The 21,948-nt window shown below is 47.4% G+C and overlaps 1 protein-coding gene across 2 annotated transcripts in view; it reads left to right on the top strand.

Annotated features, from left to right (window-relative positions):
- LOC129381821 (signal-induced proliferation-associated protein 1-like) overlaps positions 1 to 20,849 on the top strand; it is a 45,855-nt gene extending 25,006 nt beyond the window's left edge. Inside the window, exon 5 of one of the 2 annotated variants that reach the window (XM_055065006.1) lies at positions 20,815 to 20,849. The gene's annotated coding sequence lies outside the window, so the exon portion shown is untranslated. Of the gene's footprint in view, positions 1 to 9,203; positions 10,185 to 20,814 lie in introns of those variants that run through there. The other variant, XM_055065005.1, reaches the window with a different exon arrangement.
- Positions 20,850 to 21,948: the final 1,099 nt, after the last annotated feature.

Below are 21,948 nucleotides of genomic sequence, written 5' to 3'. Positions count from 1 at the left end.
TGGGTTGTTATTTGGTGCTGCGCCAGAGCTAGAAACTTGCTGAACCTATCATAAGAAGCCAACAAACACTGACACCAAGGACAAGATAGGGGAAATTGCTTGTGCTTAATAAATGAAATAAAGAAACGATAAATTAATGGAAATGAAAGTGGATGAAAAAACCACAGGTGGGGACCGAAACCACAACCTTCGCATTTCGCGTGCGATGCTCTACCAATTTAGCTACTGCGGCGCCGTTTCCCCATCTGCTTTCCTGGGTATTTGTTTTCCTTGGTGGCGAACGTGGAACGCCCTTTCTGCCGCAGGCGTCGCGAAAATGCGATCTTTTTGGGTGAAGGTGACTGGTCAATAAACCCACGCATGCTACCTGAAGGCATCAATGTTGCCGGATTCGAGACCCTCGTTATGTAATAAATGAGAAGGAAGGGTATTAACCGAAGGGCCCGATTTTTTTTATTAGTCATATCATAAGAAGCCAACAAGCACTGACACCAAGGACAACATAGGGGAAATTGCTTGTGCTTAATAAATGAAATAAAGAAACGATAAATTAATGGAAATGAAAGTGGATGAAAAAACAACTTGCCACAGGTGGGGACCAAACCCACAACCTTCGCATTTCGCGTGCGATGCTCTACCAATTGAGCTACCGTGGCGTCGTTTTCCCATCCACTTTCTTGGGTATTTATGTGTCCTAGTAGAACCCTGGGAGTGTTAGCGAGTGCCACCACTCTCAGACCTTGGCGGCGGACGTGGAACGTCCTTTCTGTTGCAGGCGTCCCGAGAACGTGATCTTTTTGGGTGAAGGCGACTGGTCAATAAACCCACACATGCTGCCTGAAGGAATCAATGTTGCCGGATTCAAGACCCTCGTTATGTAATAAACGAGAAGGAAGGGGATTAACCAAGGGGCCGATTTTTTTTATTAGTCATATCACTTGCAAAGAAGAAAGTGTCTAGTTTTATGTTTGTCTCTCCCAGTTGACTTGGGTTTCTTTTTTTATGATCATGTAATTTTGGTGTATTGGATCAGGTGGTGGTTGGTGGCTGAGGCAGACACAATGGTTGGTGTCTGCCTCAGACTCTCTGACTCCGGGAACTGCAGGAGTTGCACAAAATTCGAGTGACTTTGAGGACACAGCCCAGTGAACTGTCATTCTGCACCGTGAACACTTGTTTCGGCCCCCGTTGATGTGTGACCAGTGGTTAGAGCTGGGATGTACAGCTCAAACTCAACTGTACCTTACGTCAAAACTGCAACTCACCATGTAACTGTTGTTTGTATTCTTGTACAGTAAAACCTCGTTAAACCGTACCCGCTTAAACAGTACTTTCGTTTTAAAAGTAGTAAAGTCAGATCCCCGACTCAGCGGCCATTGAACATAATGTGTTTTGTATCTGCATAAACTGCCAGCTTATTGCATACGTATCGGTTAACACGTAGTGTTTCCACTTTTCATCGCGCAAACACGGCGGTGCGTCGTCTCCATCGGGTGCCCCAGCAGAACAATAAGCCTCAGAGATCAGCACAACGCCTCCAAACACCCTGTGCGTTTGCGCGTGAAGCCTCATCGAAATCAACATCAACATCATTCGGCGATTCACCAGAGAGCATTGTGGTGTCGTGCAAGCGAGAACTCGCGTCATGCCAAAACTCGGATAAAAAAAAGATGCCGGTTGCTCAGCATAGAAGAAAAATTAGACATCGTTTGTGCTATCAAACGTGACACGAAGAAGTCAGTGCTGGCACGTAACATCGGTCTACTGTTGACTACAGTGTGTGGCATCTGGAATGCAAAGAAATTGCTCGGCAGCACTGCCGCTACCGCGAAGAGATGTCGGCTACAAGGTTTGACTTTTTGCCATCGTGTTGCCGAAGTGTTGCCTAGCGACAGTGATGAGGACAACATGGAAAGCGACAGCACGGGCGATTCAGGCCTGACAGTGGCAGAAGCTGTACGTCAGCCTCATGGATGCAATCGTCGCGACGAGAAGAGCACTCCGCAATGAAAAGGTGCCTCTCTTTTGAAGACGGAGCCTGCACGTGGTTTGTAAATCGCGAGGGAATCTGGCCAAGCTGGGATGAGTTATGCTGCCAGTTCCTCCATACGTTTGTGAGCACTGACAGGCGAGACCACATGCAGCGTCTTCTTGAACCACGGATTCAAAAACTGAATGAAACTGTTGCCACGTGCGCTGAGGATATGGCTCGTCTTTGTCGTCGTGCAGACCCCGATATGCCCGAAGCAAAAACACTCAGCCACCTCATGTGTGGCGTAAAAAAGCAGCTGTTTGCTGGTCTTTTGCGGAACCCGCCGACGAGCATCAATAAATTTATGAAAGAATCGACGGCCGTAGAGCGCGCATTACACCTACGCAGCCGCCAGTATGATTGCCTGACCAGCACTGGACCATCAAGCGCCACAGCAGTGACGGTCACAGATGAGGGTTCCTTGCGCTGGCTGTTACCCGAAATTGTTCACGAAGAAATTAAGATGCTCACTGCCACGCAAAATTAATGCACAGCTGCGTCGGCACCAAGAAATAAAGCAAGCGTTTGCGGCTCCCGAGCCAAATTTCCAGACGTGGCAGTCCAGCTACGCAGATGTTGTCCGTCGACCACCACCTCCAATGCCGACGCCGCAGTATCACCAGCAGTCAGCACCGGCATCACCTTGGTACCATAGGGAACAACCGACGCGACCACCGCTTTGCAGAACCAACATTTGGCGCACAGCTGACTACAGGCCCTTGTGCTTCCACTGTGGGGGAAGCGTGCCACATCTGCCGTCATTGCCTTTATCGCATCGAAGGGTACCAAGCGTTTCCATCCCCTGCTTCTCATCGTGCTTTTGACGGCAGCCGAGTGAACATCGACGCGAATTCAACGAGCTGGCAAGCCGATACTCCCGGTTACTGGTCGCGCTTCCCTTCTCCAGGACATTGTTTTCCAGCTGCAAGACGCAGTTCCAGTGACGTGGCCCGAGGGTGATCTCCCAGCCCACGCGGGGAAACTGAAGGCCGAGACCTCGGGGGGAAGGTTGCCACACGTCGAAGTGCCGAAAATCCCCCATTGCCATCGAACGAGAAGCCGATACAGCTGGATGATTTGACGACAGGCGAGATTGTTGGCGTCGATGTTACTGTATCAATTGACGGCCACGACATGACGGCGCTAGTAGACACTCGCGTTGACTTTTCGATCATAACTGAAAAACTGGCGGACAGACTTCACAAAGTGAAAATGGAATGGTCAGGGCCACACATTAAAGGTGCTGGAGGCCAGCTACTGACACCGACCGGCAAGTGTACTGCAAAGGTCAACATAGGGGATTCGTCATTTGTCGCAAATTTTGTTATTCTCCCTGACTGCTGCAAAGACGTAATCTTAGGTATGGACTTCTTACGCGAGTACGGTGCCGTCATCAACATACCAGAAGGTATACTAACTTTTTCTGGGGACGAAAGGGCAAAACTACAACGCAAGTCTTTGCGCATCATAGACAACGTGATCGTACCACTGTTATCTTGCCATCTTGTTTCCATCAGGTGGGACACAGAGTACGATGGGGAAAGTATTTCCAAGCAGATAATTACGCTTTTGCTCACTCAAGGTATTGCCACGCCCAGAAGTCTCGCCAAAGTAATGCATGAGCAAACAGAACTACTGCTGACAAACTTCAGCAAGCAACGACGACAAGTTGCAAAAAGCGCAGCAGTTGCTTACCTCGACGAGATTGCGGAATTCGGTGAATGCTATGCATTACAACAAGGAGAGCAAGGCTCTTCGGCACCGTTACCTGTTCTTGACGTGAGCGCGAGCTTATCACCAGCGGAAAGATGGGGGTGAAATGCAAAAACACCCGTGTACTTAGATTTAGGTGCACGTTAAAGAACCACAGGTGGTCGAAATTTCCGGAGTCCTCCACTACGGCGTGCCTCATAATCAGAAAGTGGTTTTGGCACTTTAAACCCCATTATTTAATTTTAATCACCAGCGGAAAGGCAGCACCTTGTGGACCTGCTTCACCAGTTTCGCGATTGCTTCTCGTCGACATCCAGAGTTGGTCAGACGCCACTGACAAAGCACCAGATTATCACGGAGGAGACAGCGAGACCAATCTGACAAAACACGTACCGTGGAGCACCGTACGTACTGGAGCACGTAGCACATGGGGAGCACGTGGAGCACGTACCGAGAGCAAGTGAAGAAAATACTAGACGACGTTATCCAACCATCAAAAAGCCTGTGAGCATCACTGGTAGTGATGCTCACGTAGTCTACGTTTTTGTGTCGACTACCGTAAGCTGAACCGGGTGACAAAGACGTATGCTCATTACCGCGTATTGACGATTCTCTTGACAGGCATGAGGCATGCCCGCTATTTCTCATCGATGGACCTCAAAAGTGGTTATTGGCAAATCGAGGTTGACAAGAGATACAGAGAAAAGACTGCTTCCATAACACCTGATGGGCTTTACGAATTGAAGGTCCTGCTTTTCGGTTTATGCTCAGCTCCAGCAGCTTTTCAGCGACTCATGGATATGGTTCAGTCAGGCCTGAAGTGGCAGACATGCCTAGTATACCTCGACGACATCATAGTTTTTTCGGAAACGTTCGAGGAACACCCGAGATGGCTGCTGGCGGTTCTACAAACAATCCTGTCTGCCGGCTTAACATTGAAAGCAGAAAAGTGTCACTTTGGTTTCAAGGAACTCCAGTTCTTAGGTCATGTTGTGAGTCATCAAGGCGTCCACCCTGACCCCGACAAGATCACGGCCGTCGCAAAGTTTCCAATGCCAACAGATAAGAAGGCAGTGTGGCGTTTCCTAGGTCTCTGCTCGTATTACCGAAGATTTATATCCAATTTTTCACATATAGCTTGACCGTTAACGCACCTTACAAGAGAAGACGTTGCCTTCGTATGGGGCGAAGAAGAACAAGCAGCGTTTAATGATCTCCGACAGCGCCTGAAAACACCTGTACTGGCTCACTTCGATGAGGACGCTCCTACCTTGATTCATACGGATGCTAGCAATGTAGGTCTAGGCACTGTGCTCGTGCAGTGGCAAGACTTAGCCGAGAGAGTCATTGCATATGTAAGCATGACACTCTCACGTGCTGAGTCTAATCACTCATCCACAGAAGAGGAATGTCTTGCAGTGGTATGGGCAGTTGTGAAGTTTCGCCCGTATCTCTATGGCTGTTCCTTTAGTGTGGTCAGCGATCATCGCTCACTTTACTGGCTGACGAACTTGAAGGATCCGTCCGGTCGACTAGCGCGTTGGAGCCTAAGGCTTCAAGTATTCGATATGACAGTGGTGTACAAGTCCAGACGAAAGCACTCCAACGCCGACTGCCTTTCAAGGTCACCGATTGAGCAGGAAGTCACAGAAGATGCCGAAGACATGGCGTTTGTAGGTGTTCTAGACACAGCCACAATTGCTCGTCAGCAGCGGGAAGACAGCGAACTGATTCCACTTGTTGAATTTTTAGAAGGCCAGATTACAAGTGCGCCCTAATCGTTTGCAAGAAGCTTGCCATCATTCTGCTTCCGTAATGATATTCTTAAAAAGAAGAACTTCTCTGCAAGCGCAAGCAGCCGCCTCCTTGTCATCCCAACGTGCCTCCGTCATGAGATCTTGGAAGCCTGCCACGATGAACCGACATCTGGCCACCTCGGCTACACACAAAACACTGGCCCGAGTCAAAGAGAAATATTACTGACCAAGGATTGCCACTTTTGTGAAACATTACGTGTGCACATGCCTCGATTGTCAGCGAAGCAAACCACCATATATTGAAATCAGCTGGGCTCCTACAACCAGTCCAAGTGCCCACGACCCCATTTGCCCAAATCGGGATGGACCTTCTCGGACCATTCTCAACTTCCAATACTGGCAATAAGTGGGTAATAGTTACCACCGATTAACCTGAAATGCTATGCAGAAACCAAGGCCCTTCCAAGTGGCACCGCAGTTGAAGCAGCGCGATTCTTTATTGAAAACGTGGTTCAGAGGCACGATGCACCAGCGGTGATAATAATGGACAGAGGGACTGCCTTTACGGCTACACTTATAAAGACAGTGCTTAGCCTCAGCTGCACGACTCACCGAAAGACCACAGCCTATCACCTGCAAATGAACAGCCTAACAGAATGCTTGAACAAGACTATTGCCGACACGCTGAGTATTGTTAGGGTTAGCGTCTGGCACCATGTGTTCACAGAAATTTCAACCGACCATCTCACCCTGCCTCGTCGAAATGAGGCGTGACTTCGCCTGTTATTGTTGGCGTCCCGCTCCACGTGCAGAAAGAACTTTCTCTCACCTGACCTGCTTCCACCAGGCTTCGTCGAAATGAAGCGTGACTTTCTAATTCGCCATGACCGTTTCGAGTGTCTGCCTGTCTGCCAGAAGCCCCGCAGTGTACAGGCCCCTTTTGTGTGTGTATGTGTGTGTTGGTGTGCGAGTTTAGAGAGACCCTTTACTCGAATTGGACCTAGAGGAGAACTTCCACGAACCCGCAACATGCAGAAGAGGCAGACAGGCGTCTACAATTCCAGGAGGCGGGACAACCTCTTCCTTTCAGCAAGTTCGGTATAACCAGAGGAGGAAGGGCCCTCTTTCTGTGCCTGTAACGTGACGTCGACGGAAGCAAGATCCCGCCCACGATTGTAGAGAGCCTATTTAAGGGGCTCCGAAATGTACTTTTACTCACTTCATGCTCTTCTGATTTTCTTTCACGTACCTTTGAATAAACCGTGCAAGTTGCGCGCTAGAAATCGTCTCGCCCTTGCTTGGTCGCCATGGTCTACCGAATGCCTGCAGCCCGCCGATGCCACGCTACCCAATAAGTAACGTCGGTCGAGCTTCGATAGGCAGGCGCCGCTACTTCTCGGCAGCAGTACGATACGCTACCCTGGAGTACGCAACAGTATGTATGCAGACGTGGAGCACAAAAATTATGATGACATTCTACCGTACATCACATTCGCTTACAACACTGCTCAACAGGAAGCAATGTAAAAGACACCAGTTAGCCTTCTTCATGGTCATGAAGTGACATCGATGCTCAATGCGATGTTGCCACATGACTGCGGTGATACAGACACGGGTGCTGAAGCTTGAAGCTATCGCTCAACGTGCTGAAGAAGCGAGACAACTTGCCCGCGTCAGAATGGTTCGACAACAGGACTACAACGCTTGATGCTAAAGTCTATGGCGCCTCTACATCACATATCAGCTAGGCGACAAAGTGTGGCTTTGGAGTCCCACCTGTCGGCGAGGGCTTTCAGAAAAGCTACTCAGGCAGTACTTTGGTCCATACAAGGTCTTATGGCGCCTCAGTGACCTGAACTATGAGGTTATCCCTGACAGTCCTGCTTCCTCCAGGGCGAGGCAGCATCCACCAGAAGTTGTGCACATTGTGCGCATGAAGCCCTATTGTTCGGAATGAAGTGCCTGCACCTCGTGTGACACATCTTTCTGCCGCTAAGTGAGCATTGGGACAATGCTCTCTCTGGAGGGAGGCAAATGCCACATCCAGTACACGGCACATAGAGGAAGACGAAGGTCTCGCACATATGCAGAAGAGAAGAGGTCCCTGCGCGATCCTCCTGCTTGTGAATCGTGACAATATGAAAAGGTTGACTTTCCAACAAGGCTCTGTTTGCCAACACTTGAGGCCACTTCTTTTTTATGCCCAAAGTTGGGCAAGGTGTGGTGGGATGGAATTTCTCATTTGCTCAGGGTGCTGTTTTGAACATATGAAGTGCTTTTTCATTTCTCTTGCTCTAATTACACAAGATAAAATATTATGTTTGTGCAAATATGGTAGTAAGCACAGTTGTATAATGTCCTGTTTCAATTCTGCTTCACATGTTTTTCAGTGTAAACCTTTAGCAAGCAGTTCTCGCCACAATGTCTACTACTATTTAGATAGGCATTCTCTTTTTCAAATAACTTGCAGTTCCTTAAAACAAGTTCTTAACGTCGTAGGACTGCAGCTCTTGTAGACTTGCTTCTGCTGGGCTTTACTAAACGGAGTTGTATGTTCCTTTGTTTGGATTTCACTTGACTTTTCGTGTTCTTCAAGTGTGAATCTGTAGCAAAGAGTTGTTGGTGTTTAGGAAGCAGAGCACAATGCTTTTCAATGTCATCATCCATTTCTGGTGTCTGAAGAAGTGGAGGGAATTGTTTCTGAGCCTTACTGGAAACCCCTTCATTCTCTAACATTGATGGTGCGTTCCTTCTGCCTAGTGTCAGGTGACTGGAAAATCTGTGATCTGTTTCAACCGTGTTAGATTTGTTTTTTTTTCCTCCCAGAGCCATCACGAGTTTTCCAAAACATTGCAGGGCATTTTGAATGGTGCAAGGCTTTTGCTTCAGGATGTTGTTACCCAGCCAGCAAAGGCGCATTTAATGAATTTTGCAGTTGTAATAGTTGACTTAGTATGTCCTCACTTTGGCCGAAAGCAACCATGTTGTGGCCAGGGATTCCTCTTCTCATGCCTGTTTATCGAACCGCATGTGGGGTAGTATACGCATATGTGTGTATGTGGCATGGATTGCCATCACTTTTGTGCGACTCCATCATTCCCTCACACACGCATGCTCATTGGCAGTGTGCTCATTCCTTAGCTGTTGCATAGGTTCACTATTTCAAGACAAAAGGAGAACTGCACATGCTCAAGGTTTCTGTTTCCACTTTCCATATCTGTGCTCTCCTTTTTTGTCTCCTTTAGTTACCAGTTTTCCTCGCCCAGTGCGAGACTTTGAAACAGTGCGGCCATTTTGCCATCTTTTATAACTGGTATCCTGCAACCGTGGCAGAAGCAAAACCGACTGTCATCATGGTGGCTGCACCCATGACTATTACTCACTTTTTCTTGCTTGTCCTTTGCTCTGGGCAGCATTGTTCTGTCCTGACATACTTTTGATATAGCCCTGTATGGACAATGTTTGTCATGCTACCATTGCAGGCCTGTCGCCATAGTTTTCACCACAGTTCTGGAATTCATTTACTAGACATTGAGGAAATGGTGTTTTTATGCATCCCCATTGAGGGGACAAGAGCATGACTCCTAACATCAAGAAAACGGTACTGTTTTTATGTGTCCCTGTTGCATTGACAGTAACGCTCTTTATGTGATGGAAGTGTTTGGTCAGAAATGACAATCTGTTTTATAAATTTCCAACAGGTGTTGCACATATGGCTTGCTGGTTGCTTGCCTAGCCGCTGTTGAGTTATCTGGCAACTACTTGATCAAATTAGTTGCTGGTGCATTGGATTCCAGTGTTGTGCTGTGGTGCTACATGTTTAGGCACCGTGCATTATTAGAGTGTGACTGTGTACAATATCTGTCTATAAGAACTCCTGACAGCTACATTGAAACCATCTTGTACGTTGCCAAAGTGCTGTGCATTGTTTTAGTTGGCTAGAGCCCAAGCGTTTCATTCCCTGTTGGCCTCCTTAGTAAACTTGCACTTGTAGCTGCTAAAAATGCCAAGGGCGTTAATCCACTTCCGAAAGAAGTGCTTCTTGTGCCGGCTTAATTTTCCCACCAAGATTTTCTTGTTTGAGATGCAGGCGCCGCAGTAGCGTCACATTTGCCTGATCGTCACACAAGTCTTCATTACTCAGGCCCACTGCTTTTACTGTATCAGTTGGTGTCTTCCTGCATGCACAAAACAGGAAAGCTTGTTGCCGGTGTTGGTTGCGCATGTAGTTACGAAGGTTTCAAGATGAACAGCAGCCTGTTTTGACATGTGTAATCGCTGTGCTGTTAGCAAAACGTAAGGAGTACTGCATTTGCTAACAATTGCTGTGTGTGCACGAACTCTTCTCAGTTGACCTCAAGATGGAGGCATTGCCTCTGCAGGTTTAAACATTTCGTTGTGTTGCGTTTCAGAGCCTCATTTAACTACATTCCTTCATAAATCTACTTGTACAATACCTCAGTCATTTTTATCTATGAATTTTATGACCATTTGTTTTTGCACAGCGCAAGCTATGTGTGACATTTGTAGGGTCGTCTACATTTTTTGTGTTTTGGTGCTGTTTGCCCATTAAGAATGTCAGCTAAAAATGCCTCCCATATTTCCCCATTCCCTACAGTTCTTCATTTTTTATTTTGCAGAAAAGCAATAATAAAGTAGCCAAAGATGCATTCGAAGGATCACTCATTGTCTTGTCTGTTTTATAGAGATTCGTAAGCTGTAGGACTTAAGCTTGGTTACACTGCTGAATATACTCTGAATATGCTCTTATGCATTGCTACTTACGATGTCTGGGCATGATAACGGTATACAGTGTCCCAAGTATTGTGCACCAAAATTTAAAAATATGCATATGCCACGTAGCTGGACAGAACTAAGGCAAAGTTGTTTGCTGGCACTTGGAGATACTCAAATTATTTTTTTGTGTTCCACCTATGTATGTACATATTATTCTTAATTAATCAACTTCTCAAATATTATAATTCGAGGAAAAGTGTCAATGATAAAATTAGAGCGACATGAAAAACTTCCGATACATCTTTCTGTTGCTCAATATGTGCTACATAAAAGTGTTTTTCCGAGTATGAAAGGAGCCCGCGAGTACATGCAAAGTGCCTCGAGTGGTTAGTCGCGTGGCAATCTGGACACACTGTATATTGGGACACTCTGTAGTTAGGACATCCTGTAGATTGTAAAAGACAAGTGCATCCATATTGTTGAGGGTGGCTTCATCGTATACAAGACAAAACATACTCGGGATGTTTTCAAATGGTCAGAATATCACAGTCCCAAAGGGGGTGTAGTGAACGTCCCTAACACAGCCTTTTTGTTCCAGAAAGTGCGTCTGATATAGGAGGCCCTTTGGAAGTCCTGAAAAGAGCTTTCAAATTCATGCAGAAAATGTGATAGGAGCTAGTAGGTCCTCTGGAAATCCCAACTAGGACTTCTTTTTTTGTGCAGTGTGGGAAAAATGGAATGCGGCTTTAGTTTTGCATCAACATGCCCCAAATAGTTTAGAATATAAATTGAGTTGAATTGATTCTCAGTTAGCAATTACGACAGCTCTAGATATCGGCCGCCATAAACAATGTGCTGATGAAAAAGCCATCCTTTTACCTTCTTAAGCACTGTCTTGATCAAAACCTTCCATGAAATGCATACATTTTCGCATGCATGCCAATGAAATCTTGCAAAATATAAAAAAAGAATTCTTGAATGCAGGCGAAAAATATACATGTTCCAATTATGTTTTTTGTTGTTGCAAAGTGTACATGTTTTGTGTGCATGCGTGAATCCGACAACCAACGGACATTTGCGCAGGCAATTAGAGATGGAGGCCTTCCATGCGAGACATCTGGAATTTCATGACCGCACCCTTCTGTTGCTGGCATTGGCTAGGTGTGTGCAAATACGTAATTGGAACTGTGTAGGTCATTTCGTAATCAGTTCGGTCTTGTTGCACCTGATGACTGGACACTTTTGTTGTGATAGCAATTATGCGGATGCTCGCGTTTTTGCAATCGCAGTTGCCGCACTTTCATGATCAATGTGCGGCTCGCACGTTTAGGTCTCCATAGAGGCTACAGACGCGCACTGCACTTGGCTGCAGAAAAATAGAAAAGGCAGGTGACTCATCTTCCAGTTAATTAGCCGATTGAGGGCAAAGGGCGCACATGAGGCTTGTGGTGTTAGACAACGCAGTTTTGTTTTATTGCGATAGAAATTGTGCAATGCCGTTGGCGTTGTCTTGCTGTGCTGCTATATAGCGCATGCGCGGCGGTCGCATGGAGGAGTGGAAGTCTTCCAGCGACCTGAAGGGTGTTTGGCTCCAAAAGCGGCGAAGCCAAGTGGACGCACCGTGACGCACCACTCAATCTGCTATACAGGAGCGAGGGAAGTATGCCATTTGCATCTCCCCCCCCCCACTCTTCCACTCTTGAAAGTGGGCATGTTCAGCTGTACACTGGCAGAGGAGGAGGAGGAGGAATGAACATTTGTTGGTGAGAAAAATAATGGGAGAAGGGAGCGGTGCAGGGTGGGTCCCTATTCCAAGACTCCAGTGACCACCGCGACCCGCCCAGCTTGATCCAGAAGGCCCTTCTGGGCCCCGAGGTCATAAAGAGCGAGGATGGCCTCCCAGGGGTCCTTCAGTAAGGTGAGTACCAAAGGTGTATTAATAGGATGAGTCATTTTTAGACAAACTTTTTGAGCGCAAAAAAAACAGGGACAAAGAAACAGAGCAACACAAGGATGAGCACTTTCTAACAACTGGTTCTATTTTCGAAGAACCACCTGCTTAAATACCCACAGATCTGCGTGATCCACGGCATTTTATCACAAGTGTGGTTATATGCGCTATTGGCATGTTATGTTGACTGGATGGTGCAGATCTGTGGGTGTTTAAGCGCTTGTCCTTGTGTTGCTCCTTTTCTTTGTCCCTGTTTGCTTTGCGCTCAAAAAGTGTTTAAAAATGAATCTGTTCCAACTAGGCCGACTCGCAGTTATGCTTCGATAGTATGAGGTCTTTTGGCGCACTCCCATGTTACGTGACGCAATGAAGGCCAGGACCCACACCACAGGCAAGAGTTATTGTACAAGGTTGGGTTTAGTTTATAGTATCTACCTAAATGTGGGTAGGTATGCATCTGTATTCTTCTATATTTCTGCACCTCCTCCCCATTGAGTAGATTGTGTGGCGGTGCATACTGTTGTCGGGTTCGCTGGTGCTCCACTATATCACGGACCAGCAGGGGATCGTCTTTTTCATCGTCATGCGTATCTCCAGCTCAGTTAGTAAAGCCTCGAGCTAGAGTGTTTGCCTGCTCGTTACCAGAGATACCCTCGTGACCAGGTCACTGTGGTATTCAGTGTTGGCTTCTGGTTTCAGTTTTGGGTCGTTTACATCAGGGCGCCACTCAGCGCCAAACGCTGCAAGTTGCCTCCTGTTTCCCCTCACAGAAATAAAAGAGCATTCTTTGTCTGGTCCTCTACTGAAGCAGTCCGGCTCTTTCTTGCGGCGCTGCGCGCCCCGGCCGTTTAGGCCTCCTGCCGCAAATCCTCCGTCCGGCCGCCCCGTCGAAGCTACAACAAACTGGCGACGAGGTAAACCATTACTCTGCTTCCTGCGTGCCCTTGCCGTACTTCTGCTCCTCCTCCTGCTTCCGGCATGCAAGACGCCGCAACTACGTCTCCTTCGTCAGCCGCAACTCCTCCGCCTTTGTTTTCGGTGCCCAGCATGGCATTCGTACCCCCCATGCCGCCTTTCCTGCAGCTACCCGGTACTCCTGCGGTACTGTGGCTCACGTGGAAACGGTACTTTTGCACGTTTCTCGAGGCAACCGGAGGCGAGGCACTACAAGACGAGAGGAAGAAGGCCATTTTACTAACTTTGGCTTCGAGGGGCAGCGTCTCTACTACGACCTCGCGTTGCAAACGGACCAGACGCGTACTACGTTCGAAGACATTCTCTGCATCTTCAACCAGCACTACGAAGAATGCACCAATCTCCTGGTGCACCGCATTATCTTCCGGGACAGGAAGCAACTACCTGGAGAAACCTTTCAGGACTTCGTCACCGCGCTACAAAGGCTAGCGCCTGCTTGTGCGTTCGGCGCTTGGCACGACGAGTCCCTTCGCGACCAAATCCTCCAAGGCGTCGCATCAACAAGAATTAGAGAAAGTTTACTTTACGAAGGAGCATCCCTCACGCTCAAGAAGGCCCAGGAAATCGGACGAACCGTACAAGTTCACAAAGAACTTGAAGTCTTTAACAGCTCGTCTGTTCAGTGCGTCTCGACGCAACGCCAAGATTGCGGTGACAGCCATCACTTTCCTCGCCCGGGCATGTAAGATGGCGGTCCCCGCCACCCTTCTCCCTCGACCCGGCGGCTTCAAGATGGCGCTCGGCGGCATGGCGGAAAGTCGCGACCTGGGGAGGCCGGCCAACAAGGCGCGCGGCCTGAACTTCGCGAAGCCAGTCGAGACATCGCGGGCCATTGCTACCGATGTGGTTCACCTCACCACATCGCATCTGATCCAGGCTGTCCAGCCAAGCACGTTTCCTGCCGTGCGTGCGGAAAAGTAGGACATTTCGCTTCAGTTTGCCGTTCGAGGAACCGAAAGCATTGACAGTCCCCTGCTCGTACGCAGCTTGATTTCGCTACATGCCAACAAGTGTCAGGAGTTCCAGCTGACCCAAGCGTTCACTTTCCGTCTCTTCTGCATAACGCTCCTTCGGAGTTCGCCCAGTCGTACTCAGGACAATCGGAACTTGTAAATGACTTCATCCACGACGTTCATCTTCGAGCTTCAATGCAACCAGTCTCGGCGAAACTGCGTCCTCAACCTCGGGTTCTCCATGAGCAAGTCTGCGCTGCAAACGGTATTTCGCCGCTGGAAAACAAAGTTCAATCAGTTGTTGAGGCACCGCAGCCATGACAAGAAGTCGCTTCATTCATTTCTTTGTGTCACGCGATACTACGCTAAACTGATTCTCCAGTATGCTGAATTGGTAGAGCCGCTTAGGAAACTGCTAAAGCAAGGACAACCGTTTGTCTGGGATCAGGATACCGAGTGTAGCTTCCAGACTATTAAGGAGGTGATTGCATACGAATTCGGCTCTTACGCCAAAAGTGTTAAGACGTACGTGGACCGTCGTCGTGCATCAAAATGCCCTCAATTTCGTCCAGGAGATCTTGTCCGAGTACGTAACTCGAGAAAGTCCGGTCCTAAATACTCGAGTCCATTTAAGATTTACCGTAGGGTAGGTCGCAGTACTTTCACGCTTGAAAATGGGAAACGATAGAATGCATCCAAACTTGTGAAATGCCCTGCACTACAGGATTTTCTTGGAAAATTCAGTGACAAGAGTCACTCCAGTGACTACCCTTCCCTTGATGATTGTCTCCCACTTTTTCTTCCAGTTACTACTGGTATAGGGGATACATTACGTTTCTTGTAGCATAATCGTGCAGTACGCACATCATTACTACGGTGCTGACCACCATACGAATTTGTCTTTCATGCCAAAAAGCTTTTTTAAACATTAAAAGTCCTTAGCATTCTTATGGGGGAACTATGGAGTGTAAAGTGCTTTTACGCACAATGTCCAATCCATGACAGCCACAGAGACTGTCTCGAGTCAGGCTCAGGGCGAATGAGCCACCCATCAGTGCTGTCCCAGGGGGCACACAGATGTTTGTACTGTCGACTTTTGTACTTTGTGAATTTTTTTTTCCATGTGTGATCCGTGTGTGCAAGGCTGCATCTCATCGTCTTCCTAAGACGGGTGCTGATACTCTGCAGAACTGGAGTGCAATAGTTCATATTCAGTTTTCATGTGCGTTTTTCTTAAATAGGGAAGCCAAAGATGTCATTTTCTATTGTGTAAGGATGTCATCATGAAACACGTGTTACAGTGCTAACATGTGTTCTTCTGTAACTCGTGACTTACTTTTGTTGCGAGGAGAGCGAGTAGCGCATTTTCCTTTCAAGGGAGAGGTGATGTGGTATCCAGTGTTGGCTTCTGGTTTCGGTTTTGGGTCGTTTACGTCAGGGCGCCACTCAGCGCCAAACGCTGCAAGTTGCCTCCTGTTTCCCCTCGCAGAAATAAAAGAGCATTCTTTGTCTAGTCCTCTACTGAAGCAGTCCGGCTCTTTCTTGCGGCGCTGCGTGCCCCGGCTGTTTAGGCCTCATGCCGTAAATCCTTCGTCCGGCCTCCCCGTCGAAGCTACAACAGTCACCATAAAATTGCATAATCTTTCAATGTGTTGCCTATGATTTTAAGGGCGACTTATCGTATGTTGCATTGTAGATACATTCTGCATGCCACTTGTTAGTCGGACATTATTAAAGCTGAGCTGTTTTGCTTTTCCTTGTATGCGATAGCGAGGGCGATTGCAGCTGCTTCCGCTGTAGCAGTACACCTTCGGCAATAATCAAGACATAATGTATACAGACGCTGTTAATTTAGCAAAGGGCACGTAATTGTGGCAATTCAAACCATACACAGCAGATGCAGAAGAACAGCAGCTGAGGCCAAGTTTTTGTTGTAATGTATAGGTGGCATCGTAAGTAATGCTTTTATTTATAACCTATCCCCTTTTGGGCAGCGACGATTGTTCTTGCATTGGCATTACTCAACAAAACATAAAACAAAACCTGTACGTTTCGCCACCTATGCGGGTGGCATCAGTATACGAATGGTTTAAAGAAGTAGGGCCATAACTGGGGGGGGGGAGAGTTTAGGGAGACCTGACCCACCCCCACCGCGAAGTCGTGCTTTAACTTTTTGGGAGCTACTAAAACAATAAAACGCATTGCTCATAGCCGCTAACGCAACGGCGCGTCAAGTACAGTATTTAAATAGTTAATACACAAGTACCATAGTAGCAGTCACCTGAACGAAATGTCTTGTGGTTAAGATTGAGAGTAGTAGCCTTTATCGACAATACTCTACATTAATTGGAGTGACCGACAGTGCATCATGCGAGGTCTGCGGCACCGAAGAAAATATCGACCACCTGCTGTGCCACTGTCCACGATATGCCTCAGAAAGACAAGAACTTGCCAACGCTCTCCAAAAACTGGACAATCGGCCGCTTTCCGTGCAAGTGCTGCTGGAACATCGCCCTCATCGCTCGTCGGCCCATAAAGCGGTGAAGGCACTTCTGTGCTTCTTGAGGAAGATGGGCTTGTGTGAACATCTGTGACTATTAGTGCTCTTACTATTAGACCACACACGTCAGTGAACTCACCGCTAATTTCCTTCTTTCCCTGTCATCCCTCTCTCCCTGTCATCTTTGTTTTCCTCTTTCCCATTCCCCTGGTGTAAGGTAGCCAACGGGACGTTATCCTGGTTCACCTCCCTGCCTTCTGCTTTTCTCTTTCTTCCTCCCTTCCCTCTCCTCAAGCAACGGTAGCAACCAACTGTCGTGGCGAGGCACGCATTGTTCGTGAAGCCCATCAGTTCCTACAACTTTGAATTGAAACCACAAAGCAGTTTTTATCAGCACCAATTGCAATGCCTAAAGTATACTCGAGGTACTACAACGCAGCTTAGGCTGCCTAGAAAAAGAAAATTCAAGCACCTTTTGCCTCAGCATGTCTCAATCCAGCGTTGTTTAATTATACAAAAGGAGAACTATTCGCTTCGTCAGTACATAAAATAGAACCTCGAGCACAAACCTTCATAAGGAAGTCACCACAAGCCTTAAATATTTCACTTGATTTTTAGAACCTCCGCCGGGGATATATAATTTCAATATGTCCCATACTACTAATGAATGACGCTTCAGCTATGCAGCAGCTATGCACCAGCTACCTTCCAGTGCGTGATGGAGACAATGTTACCTGGAATTCCATGGGTGAGTGTTTACCTTGACATCATTGGCAACAGGAATGGCACAAATGAGCATGCACAGCGTCTGAATCAGGTTCTGGCAAGGCTAACTGAGAGAGGCCTACACCTGAAGAAAGAAAAGTGCAAGTTCGGAATTACGTCAGTTGAGTTTCTAGGACATCAAAATAATGCCAGTGGTGCTCGCACCACCAAGAAAAAGGTTGAGGCTTTACTTCAAGCACCCAAAACCATCTGACAAGACGTCCCTAAGGGCTTTTCTGGGCCTTATTTCATTTGACGACTGCTTTTTGGAGAACAGAGCGATGGTCGCGGTGGAATTGTATAGGCTCCTAGAGAAAAACATGCCCTAAAAGAGGAGGAGCAAGCATCAAGCCGCTTTCGAGGCGCTTAAGGAGATGATCCGTGTATCTACAGTGCTCGCTCACTACGACGAGACGAAGCGCCTTCTTTTGTTTTTGTCTGTGGATGCATTGCCGTACGGCGTTGGTGCCGCCTTTGCTGAGGTGGATGCTATTTGCTGAGAGGTGCCCATTGCATTCAGTTCATGAACACTGGGAAGCGCCGAAAAGAACTACTCCCAGCTCAACAAAGAAAGCATAGCTGTAATCTACAGCATCAGTCATTTTTGTAAGTACATAGCTGGCCGGCATGTGACCATAATAACAGATCACCAGCCGTTGATTGCAATTGTGAGTGAAACAAAGCAAGTACCCCGGGTCTTTTCATCAAGGATGATGTGATGGTGCCGTAAACTAGCAACGTACGATTACGAGTTCGTGTACAGGCCTGGCCTGCTGCACCAAAATGCAGCCGCTTTAAACGGATTTTTACTACCGGCACAAGTTGATGAGCCTTATCCCCCAGGAGACGTGCTCATGTTGGCTACCATGCTCAGCTTCGAGCTTTCACCATGTCAACTAGCACGAACGACTCAAGAAGACTCAGTTTTGTCCCAAGAACTGGCGGCTGTCTCAAACGGCGAAGTTCATAAACTGACAAAAGAACAGTTTTCATCGTGCCGGAAACTGGCGACGGAGCTTTCAGCGCAGGAAGGGTGCCTTGTTAGAGGCTCCCAGATGGTAACTCCAGGAAAGGCAAGAAATTGCCTTCTTAAACTCGCGCCTGCAGACCACCGCGTAATTGTGGCCATGAAGGCATGTGCACGAAGGTACTTTTCGTGGCCAGGCATTGACGCCGATATCGAACGGCTCTCAAAAAACTGTGCAACTTCTCAACACCCAAGGGCACCAGCCAGGGCACCAGTGCTGTCCCAAGGCATTCTTGTGCGTTCCTGTCTGGGCACCAGTGCCCAGACAGGAACGCACAAGAATGCCTTGGGACACAGTTCACGCAGGCTTCGTTGCTTCCGTAGAAGGCAGAATGCTGCTAAATGTTTTTGGACGCATACAGCAAATGGTTTGAAATGTGCTCCATGCGCAATACACGGTCTGCCACATTGATTGAGGTACTCCGGAACCTATTCGCAACTTTTGGGCTCCCCAAGAATCTTGTGACTGATAACGGACTATCCTTTGTTTCAGCAGAAGTTGAGAGCTACCTAAAGAAGAATGGGATAACCCTTGTAACAAGCACACTGTATCGTCCTACAACGAATGGCCAAGCAAAAAGGATGGTTTTTGAAATGAAACAGGCATTAGCCTAAACAAGGACAGAACATTCGCGTGTAGGCTGGCCCAATTCTTGCTAAAGCAACGCACTATCATCTGCACATCAACGGGCGAAATGCCAGCTGCACTTATGTTCAGGCTTGAGCTGGATACAGCTGTCTCGCGCATTCAGCCCCAAGCAAAAGCGAAAAAAACCCATACCAACTGCAACAACGACACAATGTCGAGAGTACTAGCTGTCGGACAAGCAGTTTTCTTTCGAAACTTCAGAGGGAACCCGATCTGGATAAAGGGAACGGTTTTGGAAAAGCTAGGCCACAGATCGTGGCTCATTAAACGCCCTAACAGGTTAGTGCGATGATAATGTGACCACATCAAGCCCAGCGATTTGAGACACCACATAGAAGATTCGGCGACACAGGATAAGGGCTGTACGCTAACTCCGAGCAGTGTCCTGCTCCCATTTATGCTTGCGATAAAAGCAGATAACTCCATGTCGTCAGAGGCCACTCTCTCAGGAATGCTGGAGCCTTCACAATCATCAGTGACCAAACCAGAGATTGGCACTGCCCCTGAGACCAAGCCAAACACGACTGCAGAGTCATGCCCGCAGCGGGTACGACACCCTCCGGATCACTACGGCGACTCCATCTGAGAAGGTAGAAAAGTGTTGTGTACAAGCGACGCACCACCGTTCCTCGGCTGGACGAAGCACCAGTGCAGAAGAAACAGGAAGCGACCCCACCCCGAGTCGAGTTTCAAGAATTCTCCATCACCCCCAGCGTCTCGGCCACCGGACAGGGACTGAGAGTTTGCCCCCTGGAACACATGCGGCTCTCGTCTGCATCTTTTGTTGGAAATAAACTCGGTCTGTTTTCTGCCACCAACCGATGCGCATTCCAGTCACGGACGGGGCCAGACCCTGTACGTGACAGCTTGCAAAATGCAGGTAGATGAACACACAGGTGTATCTAAGCCAATGAGCAAGGGATCTGTCACAGCAACAGCGTAGCACACTGAAGCGCTGCAACGTTATCTATTAACATATTTTTACACAGATGGTTCTATTATCGTGGAATACAGCTGTGTTGATGGACAAGTCACTTCATCACCCAGCACGCGTCAAGTTAATAATGAGCCTGCAATTGATTACATGATGTAATATGGCAGCGCACTTCGAAGCAATGATGTAACAGAATGAACATACAGGAGCGCTGTGCAACACATACACGCAGAGCTAGTATTTGTTCATTCTATATGTTACGTCATTGTTTCAAAGTGCGCTGCCATATTACATCATGACTAAGCAACTAGCCCACCAATACGTCTTAAGCAATTGATTACAATTATGACAGACATAAAAGTGATATGTACGTATCAGTTACTTTTTCAGGCAGAGATGCTTGTCAGATATGTTTTCAAGATAATAATGTATGCATGAAAACAAATATTAATTCATATTGCTGAAAAGACACCCCATATAGGAATGAAATCACAATGTTTCCATTTCTTGTTGGTGCTAAAAAATGTCCCTGCAAATAGAAGTAGTGTTATCTCATTCATGCCTTAAGAGATGACTCAAGTTTACATGGGCTTATAAGGCAGCAATGCCCAAGCATAAAGGCCTGGGTGGCCAATCTGCTGCCGCTTCACTATTTATCCATACCTCTATCAGCATTTAAACAACGTACAGCCTGTGGTCAAAGTGAATACAGGCATGCTTCCTCTCTCAGCAATGGTGACAAGCAAGGATGATTGCCTTGAGACCATTTGCTGCTGTCAACATCATTTATGCATGCATTCTCTTTTTATTCTTTTCCCTAGATAAGAAAGAAGCTTGCACAGGATGCATGAAGTTGGTAAGCTATAACAAAGTAATGTTATTTGATTGCATTGGGCATGGCCCAAGTGTCATTCATGTAGTGACAACCTAGCTAGCTAATGCACAGCCACATTAAAAAGAAAGAGAAGTGCATAGGCTAAACAGGTGCTCAAGATTAACAAGTGACTATAGAGATCTCGATTAAGGGGATGCAAGCGTTGAGGCCCCTTAGTACTTGGGGCCCCAACGATTGCATCCCCCCTGATCTAAAACTCTCTAATAAGCTTTGCAATGAGTGCAGTGATCTTGCATGTGAAATGGTTGATGTAGTCAGTCGTTTTATATTTGCCTTTCTTAATCAGTAACTGCTTAAACAGGTACAGAACAACAGGCACGTACCCAAGGGGGGGGGGGGGGGGGGGGGCGTTGTTGTTTATGAAAATATTAATAGATAATCTTTTTATTTAAAGAGGAAGTAGAAAAAATGCCGCCGGAAGTGGAGAACAATTTCGTGTGTTTTGAATGATGCTTCTACAGTTGTCGGTCGAGCCGCCTGATGTAGCCACTTCTCTGCTGTGCTTATGTAAGTGTCTTTGTAAGCTTCCGCGGTGGGCGTAGTACATCTAGAATCGCAGCGTCCTGCGCCCAACGAGGTTGTACTGGACTGGCAGCCACGCATCGTTACGTGACTTCCCAAAGAACAATTTGACTCATTTGCGGGACTTCGTAGAGCATAAACGAGGAATCCAAAAGAACTGTGACGGTTCCGCAAACTAACTTACCGTATTTACTCGATTCTAAGCACCCCCTTTTTTTCACGATCGCGATGCCCAAAGTGAGGGGGGGTGGGGTGCTTAGATTCGAAAAATCTAGAATGACCCCCCCCCCCCCCCCTCCCTGTTTTCGCTGCGACATCACGACGAGACGGGTGCGAGAAATAACATCTTATTTTGCAAACATTCAAAAGAAAAATCCTTGCAGACAGTGAACCCACCGCTTGTGTTGTATGCTCAGTTACTATCACTGCCACTCGAGTTCGTCGCACCGCTTGAACCGCCGCTCTCGGTATCCCACAGCAAGTCGTCTTCCGTTTCGTTGAAGTGGTTTGGGATCGAGCACTTTTTAAATGATGTGAC

The sequence above is a fragment of the Dermacentor andersoni genome, chromosome 1, assembly GCF_023375885.2.
Source record: "Dermacentor andersoni chromosome 1, qqDerAnde1_hic_scaffold, whole genome shotgun sequence".
Lineage (NCBI taxonomy): Eukaryota > Metazoa > Arthropoda > Arachnida > Ixodida > Ixodidae > Dermacentor > Dermacentor andersoni.
The sequence above is the reverse complement of the archived record's forward strand: the minus strand, read 5'-3'. Positions and strand labels throughout refer to the sequence as shown.